The sequence below is a fragment of the Rattus norvegicus genome, chromosome 1 (genome assembly GCF_021556685.1).
Source record: "Rattus norvegicus strain SHRSP/BbbUtx chromosome 1, alternate assembly SHRSP_T2T, whole genome shotgun sequence".
Taxonomy (NCBI): domain Eukaryota; kingdom Metazoa; phylum Chordata; class Mammalia; order Rodentia; family Muridae; genus Rattus; species Rattus norvegicus.
In genome coordinates this window covers 29,239,808-29,250,233 of record NC_141534.1, presented here as the reverse complement: position 1 = coordinate 29,250,233, position 10,426 = coordinate 29,239,808, and the positions used below count along the sequence as shown (strand labels likewise).

General features: G+C 37.9%; 1 pseudogene; it reads right to left on the bottom strand.

The window, feature by feature from the left end:
- Positions 1-8,214: 8,214 nt before the first annotated feature.
- On the bottom strand, positions 8,215-8,912 carry Hdac1-ps17 (Histone deacetylase 1, pseudogene 17; annotated as a pseudogene).
- Positions 8,913-10,426: the final 1,514 nt, after the last annotated feature.

Below are 10,426 nucleotides of genomic sequence, written 5' to 3'. Positions count from 1 at the left end.
TATGTGCTCTTGGCCAGTGTGACTTCTTTGCAGCTCCTGGAATTTATAGCATCTTCTTTGTCTCACAGTGTCGGGCCCTTTTTCAGAATGGCCATAAAAGGACGGAAATGAAGCATCTTGCCTGGTGCTAGCCCCTCAAGATCACCAACAACTCTGAGTTTGGGGACCTATATGTATGTTTTACACACCTGCCAAGATGTCTGTTTTGGCTGCACGGCCATTTTAGATTTTACCCTCGTGCCTTCTAGTGCTGTAGGGTACTTTAATCCTTTCCCGTTCTTCCATTATCTGCCTTGCATCTGTCCCTGATGCCTCTACTCTGTGCTCGTCGGTCTACTTCTAGTAACATGGGGCTGCATTTACTCTCAATATGTAAAAATTAACTCAACCAATAGGTAAATAACAAATAACTTCTATGACATAAACATATTTGTTTTAAAGGGCACTTCGCCTATATTAAAAATGCGGAATGGAGCTGTGATTACATTACAGGTAATGTATAGGCACAAATGGACTTTTTACATAGTGTGATGTTCCTCAGGAGTATCCTATTGCATAAATCTTGATTTCTTCCAAGGTATATTATAGCATGCCACACATAATGAAAGCCAATGGTTTAGTTCAAATACAAGCAATTTTAGCTTAAAAAACTATATATTTTAAAATTAGGAGTGGTCTAAATTTATACTCTACTAGTAAACAGTATACTAAAGGATTTGATTCTCTTAATGATACATTGAAGCTTGTTTGTCATAAATACACAGGGATTTTAAGAGTTAGAAAGCAGATCCAAATTAAATAAAATATCAACTGAAACTATTTCAAAACACAAAAAAGCCAAAGAAAGGGGTGTTATTTCTTGGATCTCATGGCATATGCATACATTTATACAGTGTACATAAGATGGCTGAAGATGATTGTGTTGTCTCATCTGATTTCAAAAACTTCAGTCTGCTGAAGGAATACTATGGTTTCTCTCTTTGGTAGATAAGAAAACAGGTTCACACAAGATAAACAATTCACCTAAACTCAAGAAGGTAATAAGGATTGGGCCTAGCACTAAAGCCCAGGTTTCAGAATTTAAGTTTATCCATTTATACAATTAATAAATACTGTATGCTGGATCTCTGCTAAGTCCTATAGCTAAGGTAATAAATAGTTGCCATCCTCAAAGACCTCACAGATATACAAGTTGAGTGTAATATATTCTGGTTGGTAAAATAATAGAGACATTTTCAGAGTATGATAGACTATTCGTATATTCAGAAAGACAGCCACAGGTGCCTTGGAAATGGGAATTATGGTTAAAATAAGTTATTTGGTTAAAGTACGTGGGGATACAATTGACAGAAAGATAAAGGGTTTGAATATAGAAACAGACACAACTGAAAAATTGAGGAGGGAGGGGAAGGGGGATAAAGGGAAGTAAATAAAGACAAAAACATCACTACATTTCAGTTCAAGATTTCTGCCTTTATTTTATAGTGTAGGATTTAAACACAGAGAGGAAATTATCACATTTTCTCATATTTGTTTCCATTTTATTTTTGTCTTTATTTTCTATTATAAAAGGATGACAGTACTTAAACAAATATTTGTAGCAAAAATATACTGACAGCCTACTTTTATTCCTGGGTACAGGCTTAGCAGAAACATATGTGCTGCAGACAGATGTAAGACTTACATAATGCTTACTATTTGTACATGGACAAAATGTAAATCAATTTTGATATATTTGTATGTAACTGAATTTTATGTAGTAATGGGATTCAATGATCTACTAACACAGGATAGCATTAATATTTTCATACTACTTTAAACATGAAAAATAATATATGAATCATACAATGCAGACAATCAGTAGCATGACCATACAGGGGCAGCCTGGGAGCAGAAAGAAGTCATGGCAGAGGCTCAGGGAAAGGGTTTTGGTTTTTCTTATTTATTGTTCTTGGTGCTGGGTTACCTGAATTCTTTCATTCCCTTCTATTATATGTTCCTCAAAGTGACTCAGAATTCTTCGTCGGTAAAGACGCATGGCTGAATCTGTTTCTGAGGTAAGGCAACAAGGAGGAAGCCTGTGTGAACACTAGTAACAGTGTTGTCTTTGCAAGATGGCGCAACAGTGATGACTGCAAGAATCATGTTGCATTTGACTATCAGAGACTCAAGCCAATGCCCTATGCATTGTGTGATCTTCTTCTGTGTGATTTAAGTAAAAAAGAAGAAACCAAATCAAGTTGATGTAGTGTGAAGAAAGTAGCAGGATGCAGAAGTCATGGGAATGACTAACAGCAAAACTGTGGACAGAGGAACAAGATTTGGAGGATTCCAGAATTGGGTAAGAAAATGAGGAGTATGGAATCTGGGAACTGAAGGGCGTTTTATATTTTAAAAGAGGTAAGAGTGTCAAATAAGATTGCTTCAGAAACATAGTATTTGGGAAACAACTCTGTAATTTGTCAATTAGGAGTCCCCTGCCTAAAATATGCTTCAGGAAATTTCAATTGAAGGCATCAATTGAAAGGTGAAGTGATGGAGGGGAGAAAATCGGTTATCACACACTGAATGTTCCCTCCCCTCAATCTAGGATAGATAAAGACAGACAAGGGTTACACTTAATTCTTTATAAGCTGTAGACTCAAACTGCAGCTTTCTTTATTGTTTTGAGGGGGCTTCCCTTTTCACTGAAGTAGCAGATTTTTCTCTTAAACATTTTTTTTTATCTACAGAAACTAATAAAGAAGTGAAATCTTATCATCTAATGGCCATATTCTCTACCGTGTCATCACCTACAGCTGTAAGAATCTATATTTAGCAACTTAATTAAACTAGATATAAAAGGAAAATTATTAAATAAAACTATTTAAATGTATGTACTCCACTTTCATCACATTCTTTCCCTTTCAACTCCTCCTATATCTTTCCCTACTCCCTACTAATCGAACTTCATGTTATTTTTTCTTTCTCTTCTCTCAAACACAAGAGCAATAAATGAACCAAGCACACAAAAATTAGTACAAAGAAACTATATCAAAAGAGGAGTTAGAAGATGATAATCAATAAGATAAAAAATAATACAAAAACAAAACAAAAAGAACACAAAAAATATGCAGTCTGTTTTGTGTTGGCAAACTACTTCTGAGCCTGGAACATGCCTTAGAATGTGGTTGATATACTCAGAAATTATTAGTTTTATATCATAGTTATTAGATCCAAAACACCTGATATCTTCTAAGATAGTGCTAACTTCCTTTGAACCCTGACCCTCTCTGGTCCTTACTTCATTTTGCAGGGTACCTTATCTCAAAGCTGCCTTTGTAAAACACCTCACAACATGGAGAAATTGAGCTGATACATAACTAGAAACATGAGCCCTAACTGACTAGTGTTATGATGCTAGAAGGCATACTACATACTATCAGAAGGGATAGCTGATTAACAATCTCACTCAGTTACAAACCCTGCAATTTACAACAGGGTCCTGTTTACAAGATATACTGGTGTAGCAGTGGTTTAAATGATAAAGGAGTAACTAATCAGAATTTTACTGGATGCAAGGCTTACTCTATGAAATGGTAGCCATATGCAACACTGCTAATATGGCTGGCAGTCTAAAAGTAAATAGGTTATGGGCCCTGGAAAAATCCTAATACTATTATTCTGATAAAATAACATAATAATAGAATGGCTCCTAATGAAATACTGTTATAACCACAGGTTTCCTTGTTGAACCCTCACCAGATAAGCTTCTTGTAGTAGATGGAAACGTAAGATGGATAACTTGAAGGAAATAGCCTTCCATGTACAATAGAACTGATATACATGTGAACTTAAAGACTGAAGGAAATAGCCTTCCATGTACAATAGAATTGATATACATGTGAACTTAAAGAGACTGAGGCGGCATGCCCAAGGCTTGCACAGGTTTAAGCCAGATGTGATCCTGACATTGAAAAGGGGACACAGAGTCCCACCCCTAACTAAGAAATTATAAGCAATTAACACCATCTGTCAAAGAGGAAATCTGCTTCTTAGAGGATCCTCACTATGGATACCAATCATACTACAGCGTAGGCTCCATGCCCAGAAATACTTAGCCAACACAAAGCAGACTCAATGTTTTTGTTTGTTTATTTGCTTTTGTTTTGTTGTGGACATTGTGCTTTGTTTTGCATTTTTTTCCCTCTTACTGGTTTTTTACTTGCTTGTTTTGATTTTCATTTTGTGGGATTTTCTTGGGTTTTGTTTTCCTATGAGAGAGACATTATAAAGGTGAGAATATATGAAAGTGAGAAGAAATCAGTTTCCGTCTGCATCCAGAGCTGACCCTGTGCCACAGCTCTCTGTCCCCAGATCCCTCTGGGGGAAAGCTGATTTCTTAGAAGTGCTGACATACCCAAGAGCACAGGTGAGACCACCAGTTCTGTTCACATTTCTGTCCCAAGAGGAACCTGTCCAAAACCCTCTGGACACAGGAACCTAGGAGCAGGCTTGGGCAGTATCCTTCTGGCTTCTGCCTGTGCCCTGAGCTAACCCTGTACCGCAGCCCTCTGTACCCAAATTCCAAGAGGAGAAAGCTGGTCACCTAGTAGTGCTGACACACAGGCTTAGAGGAGGGTCAAGCCAATATCAGAGATAGCAAGACCAGCTAACACCAGAGATAAGCAGATGGTGAGAGGCAAGCACAAGAAACTAAGCAACAGTAACCAAGTCCATATCGTATCATCAAAACTCAGTCCCCCCCCCCAACACAGAAAGCCCTGGATACCCCAACATACCAGAAAAGCAAGACTTTGATTTAAAATCACAACTCATGAAGATATTAGAGGACTTTAAGAAAGACATAAATAACTCCCTTAAAGAAATAAAGGACAGTAGCCAAATCCCATGGGGGCGTGAGCTGGAATCTCAGAGTGCAGACAATACTGAAAGCACAGGGGAGACCACCACTTCTGCTCACAATCCTGGCCCACGAGGAACCAGCATGGAGACCTCTGGACTCAAGAACTGAGGAGCGGACTGGGACAGGATATTTCCAGTCTCTGCCTGTACCCAGAGCTGAAAGCCAGTCGCAAGAGCATTGACAAACCTGAGAGCAGAAATAAGACCACCACTTCTGCTCCAAGAGACCCACCTGGAGACCTTGGGACACAGGAATCCAGTGACAGGATCCTTCTGGTTTCTGCCTGCATCTAGAGATGACCCGGTAACATAGCTCTCTGTACCCAGATCCTACTGGGGAGAAAACTGGTCTCCAGGAGTGCTGACACACAGGCTTACAAGAGGTTCAAGGCACTGTCACAGAGAGCAAGAACAGCTAACACCAAGGACAAGAAGATGGCAAGTGGAAAGCACAGAATCTTAAGCAACAGAAACCAAGACTATTTGGCGTCATCAGAGCCCAGTTCTCCCACCAAAGCTAATACTGGAAATATCAACACACTGGAAAAGAACATTTGGATTTAAGATCACATTTCATGATGATGGTAGACAATGTTAAGAAAGACATAAATAACTCCCTTAAATATATACAGGACAACATATGTAAACAAGTAGAGGTCCTTAAAGAGGAAACACAAAAATCCCTTGAATTTTACAGAGAAACACAACCAAACAGGTGAAGGAATTGAACAAAACCACCCAAGGTCTAAAAAGTGGAAATAGAAACAATAAAGAAAGCACAAAGGGAGAAAACCCTGGAGATAGAAAACATAGGAAAGAGATCAGGAGTCATAGACGCAAGCATCACCAACAGAACACAAGAGACAGAAGAGAGGATCTCAGGGGCAGAAGATACAGGAGAAAACATTAACACAAACCTCAAGAAAAATGTAAAATGCAAAATGTTCCTAACCCAAAACCTCCAGGAAATCCAGGACACAATGAGAAGATGATACTTAAGGATAATAGGTATAGAAGAGAGCTAAGATTCCCAATTAAAAATTTTCAACAAAATTGTAGAAGAAAACTTCCCTAAAATAGAGAAAGAGATGCCCATAAAAACAGAAGAGGCCTACAGAATACCAAATAAGAATACCAAATAGATTGGATCAGAAAAGAAATTCCTGTTGTCTCATAAAAGACAAAATACCAAATAAAAAAAGAAAGAAAGAAAAAAAAGGAAAGAAAGAAGGAAAGGAAAAGAAAAGAAAGAATATTAAAAGCAGTAATGGAAAAAGGTCAAGGAACATATAAAAGCAGACCTATCAGAATTACACCAGATTTCTTACCAGAGACTATAAAAGTCAGAAGATCCTGGGCAGATATCATCCAGACTCTAAGAGAAAACAAATACCAGGCCAGGCTACTATATCCAGGAAAACTCTCAATAAACATAGATGGAGAAACCAAAATATTCCATGACAAAACCAAATTTACACAATATCTTTCCACAAACCCAGCCCTACAAAGGAAAATAGATGGAAAACTCCAACACAAGGAGGGAAATTACACCATATAAAAAGCAAAAAAGTAATCTTATTGCAACAAAACCAAAAGAAGAGAGGTACACAAACATAATTCTAACTCTAATAACAAAAATAACAGGAAAAAAATCATTTAATTTTTCTAAACATCAATGGACTCAACTCCCCAATAAAAAGACATAGAATAGCATGCTGGATATATAAAGAGGACCCAGCATTTTGCTGCATTTAGGAAACACACCTGAGTGACAAAGACAGCCATTACCTCAGAGTAAAAGCCTTGAAAAAAATTTCCAAGTAAATGGTCTGAAGAAACAAGCTGGAGTAGCCATTCTAATATCTAATAAAATTGACTTTCAGCCAAAAGTTATCAAAAAGTACAAGGAAGAACACTTCATGTTCATCAAAGGAAAAATCCACCAAGATGAACTCTGGATCCTGAATATCTAGGCGTCAAGTGCAAGGGCACCTACATTCATAAAAGAAACCTCGCTAAAGGTCAAAGCACACATTGGACCTCACACAAATAATGGAGGGAGACTTCAATACCCCACTGTCATCAATGGACAGATCATGGAAACAGAATCTAAACAGAAGCACAGAGAAACTAACAGAAGTTATGGATCAAATTAATTTAACAAATATCTATAGAACATTTCATCACAAAACAAAAGAATATAGCTTCTCAGCACCTCATAGTATGTTCTCTGAAAATGACCATATAATCAGTCACAAAACAGGCCTCAACAGATACAAGAAGATTGAAATAATCTCATACATCCTCTCAGACCACCACGGAATAAATATGGTCTTCAATAACAACAAAAATGACAAAAAGCCCATATATACATGGAAGCTGAATAACACTCTACTCAAGGATAAGTAGGCAAAGGAAGAAAGAAAGAAATTAAAGATTTTCTAGAATCTAATGAAAAGGAAGGCACAACAAGTCATAGCTCTGAGTGCCTCCAAAAACAAACTGTAGAGAGAATACACTAACAACTTGACAGCACACCTAAAAGCTCTAGAACAAAAAGGAGCAAAAACGCACAAGAGGAGTAGACAACAGGATATAATCAAACACAGGGCTGAAATCAACCAAGTAGATATAAAAAGAACTATACAAAGAATCAACAAAACCAGGAGATGGTACTTTGAGAAAATCAACACAATAGGTAAAACATTAGCCGGACTAACCAGAGGGCACAGAGAGTATATCCAAATTAACAAAATCAGAAATGAAAAGAGAGACATAACAACAGAACCTGAGGGAATTAAAGAAATTAATCATCAGATCCTACTAAAAAAGGCTATATTCAACAAAATTGGAATATCTGGATGAAATGGATTTTTTTTAGAAACGTGCTGTTTTATTACAAAGAGTCTCACAAAAATGAAAACATCTCAAAAAGGAAGCCAGGCTAACAACCTCCACCTGCAGAATTGGGGGGAGACAGGGCAGTGTAAGTTTTCTGCTTGCCCAGGGTAGGTGGGAAGGTAGAAACAGAACCAATCTAAAAATGGCTGATATTACCCAAGCTTGAAAAGGGATCCCAGAAGACAAAGTCACCCATTCTGAAAAGCTTAACAAGGGCATCTTAGCAGAGTTCCTAAGCAGGCACTTGCAGTTCAGGATGTTGTCTTCCGGCTGTTTTCTTTTCACCTGGACCCTACATGGTCCAAAACTCAGAGCAGGGGCAGGACGGACAAGGCAGCTCTGGGAAGAGTTCTCCCAGCACCACTGCCCTGTGCGCTGGTCCCTGGTTCCTATCTAGTCCTTGGGGACATTATATTTAATATATTTTATATAAATACACAGGAATAGAAAATATAAAATCTGAGAAATTGAGGGAAAGTGAGGGACTTGGAGAGACGATGGAGCTGCAGAACTTGCTCAGGCTATCTTGACCTCTTCTTTGACCCCTTTGGCTTCTGGCTTCTCCTCCTCGGTTTTCTCCTCTTCTGTGACTTCTTTTTTCTCTTCAGAATCTTTTTCTTTCTCATCTTCTGTTTTGACTTTTTTTTTTTACTTTTTTGAAGTTTGAAGAGTTCTTGCGACCTCCTTCTCCCTCCTCATCAGAATCAGAGAATTCCTCCTCACAGGCAATGTGTTTGTCAGAGGAGCAGATGGAAATTCGTTTCTCAGGGTCTTCCTCATCCTCGTCACCGCTCTCTTCTGGGATGGCATCCTCTGGGATGGCCTGCATTTGGACCCCAGGGGCATGGGGCAGCATTCTCAAGTTCTCAAAGAGCCGCTGCTTGATCTTCTCCAGGTATTCATTGGTGTTCTGGTTAGTCATATTGGAAGGGCTGGTGTGGAGCTTGAAATCTGGCCCAAAGTATTTAAAGTAGCCATTGTATGACAGCTCATTAGGGATCTCTGTGTCCAGGGCCACAGCTGTCTCGTAAGTCCAGCACCGAGCAACATTATGGATGGTGTAGCCACCTCCTCCCAACATAAGCATCAGCAAGTTGAAACTCTTCACGAACTCCACACACTTGACATGTCATTTGACGGTCAGATTGAAGCAACTTAGCTGATCCCCAGACAGGGAGTCTGAGCTGTACTGTAGGACCACTGCACTAGGCTAGAACATCTCCATAACGTTGGACATGATGTTTTTCTAGAAAAATCCCAGGTACCAAAATTAAATCATGATCAGATAAACCATCCAAACAGTCCCATAACTCCTAAAGAAATAGAAGCAGTTATTAAAAAAAGAAAAAGCCCTGGACCAGATGGGTTTAGTACAGAATTCTACCAGAACTTCATAGAAGACCTCATACCAATTCTGTCCAAAGTATTCCACAAAATACAAATAGAAGTATCACTACCCAATTCCTTTTATGAAGCCACAATTATGCTTATACCTAAACCATACAAGACTCAACAAAGAAAGAAAACTTCAGACCAATTTCCTTTATGAATTTGACATAAATATACTCAATAAAATTCTCACAAATTGAATCCAAAAGCACATCAAGATCATCATGATCAAGTAGGTTTCATTGATGATACAGAGATTGTTCAATATATGAAAATTTATCAAAGTTATCCAATATATAAACAAACTCAAAGAGAAAAAAAACCACATGATTATCTCATTAGACACAATACCCCTTCATCTTAAAAGTCTTGAAATGATCAGAAATTCAAGGTTCAAACCTTAATATAGTAAAAGCCATATACAGCAAACCAGTTGCAAACATCAAACTAAATGGAGAGAAACATAAAGCAGTCCCGCTAAAATCAGGGACTAGACAAGGCTGCCCACTCTGTCCCTGCTTATTCAATATAGTACTCAAAGTCCCAGCCAGAGCAACCAGACAACAAAAGGAGGTCAAAGGGATGCAAATTGGAAAGGAAGAAGACAAAATATCACTATTTGCAGATGATATGATTGTATACTTAAATGACAATAAAAGTTCCACCAAAGAACTATTAAGCCTGATAAAAACTTCCGTAAATTGGCTGGATATAACATTAACTCACACAAATCAGTAGCCATTCTCTACTCAAAGGACAAAGAAGCTAAGAAAGAAATTAGTGAAATAACAAACTTTACAATAGTCACAAATAATACAAAGTACCTCCTTGTGACTCTAACCAGCCAAGTGAACGATCTGTATGACAATAACTTCAAGTCTCTGAAGAAAGAAATTGAAAAAGATCTCAGAAGATGGAAAGATCTCTCAGGCTTATGGATTGGCAGAAATAATATAAAAATGGAATGTGGCCAAAAGCAATTTGCAGATTTAATACAATCTCCAACAAATTTCCAACTGAATTATGTGTAGACTTAGAAAGACGAATTGCAAATTCATTTGAAATAACAACAACAACAACAACAACAACAGAAAACAGTATAGCAAAAACTGTCCTCAACAATAAAAGAAGTTCTGGGGAAATCACCATTCCTGACCTCAAGCTGAATTACAGAACAATAGTGACTAAAAACTGTATGGTATTGGTACAGAGACAGACAGCTAGATCAATG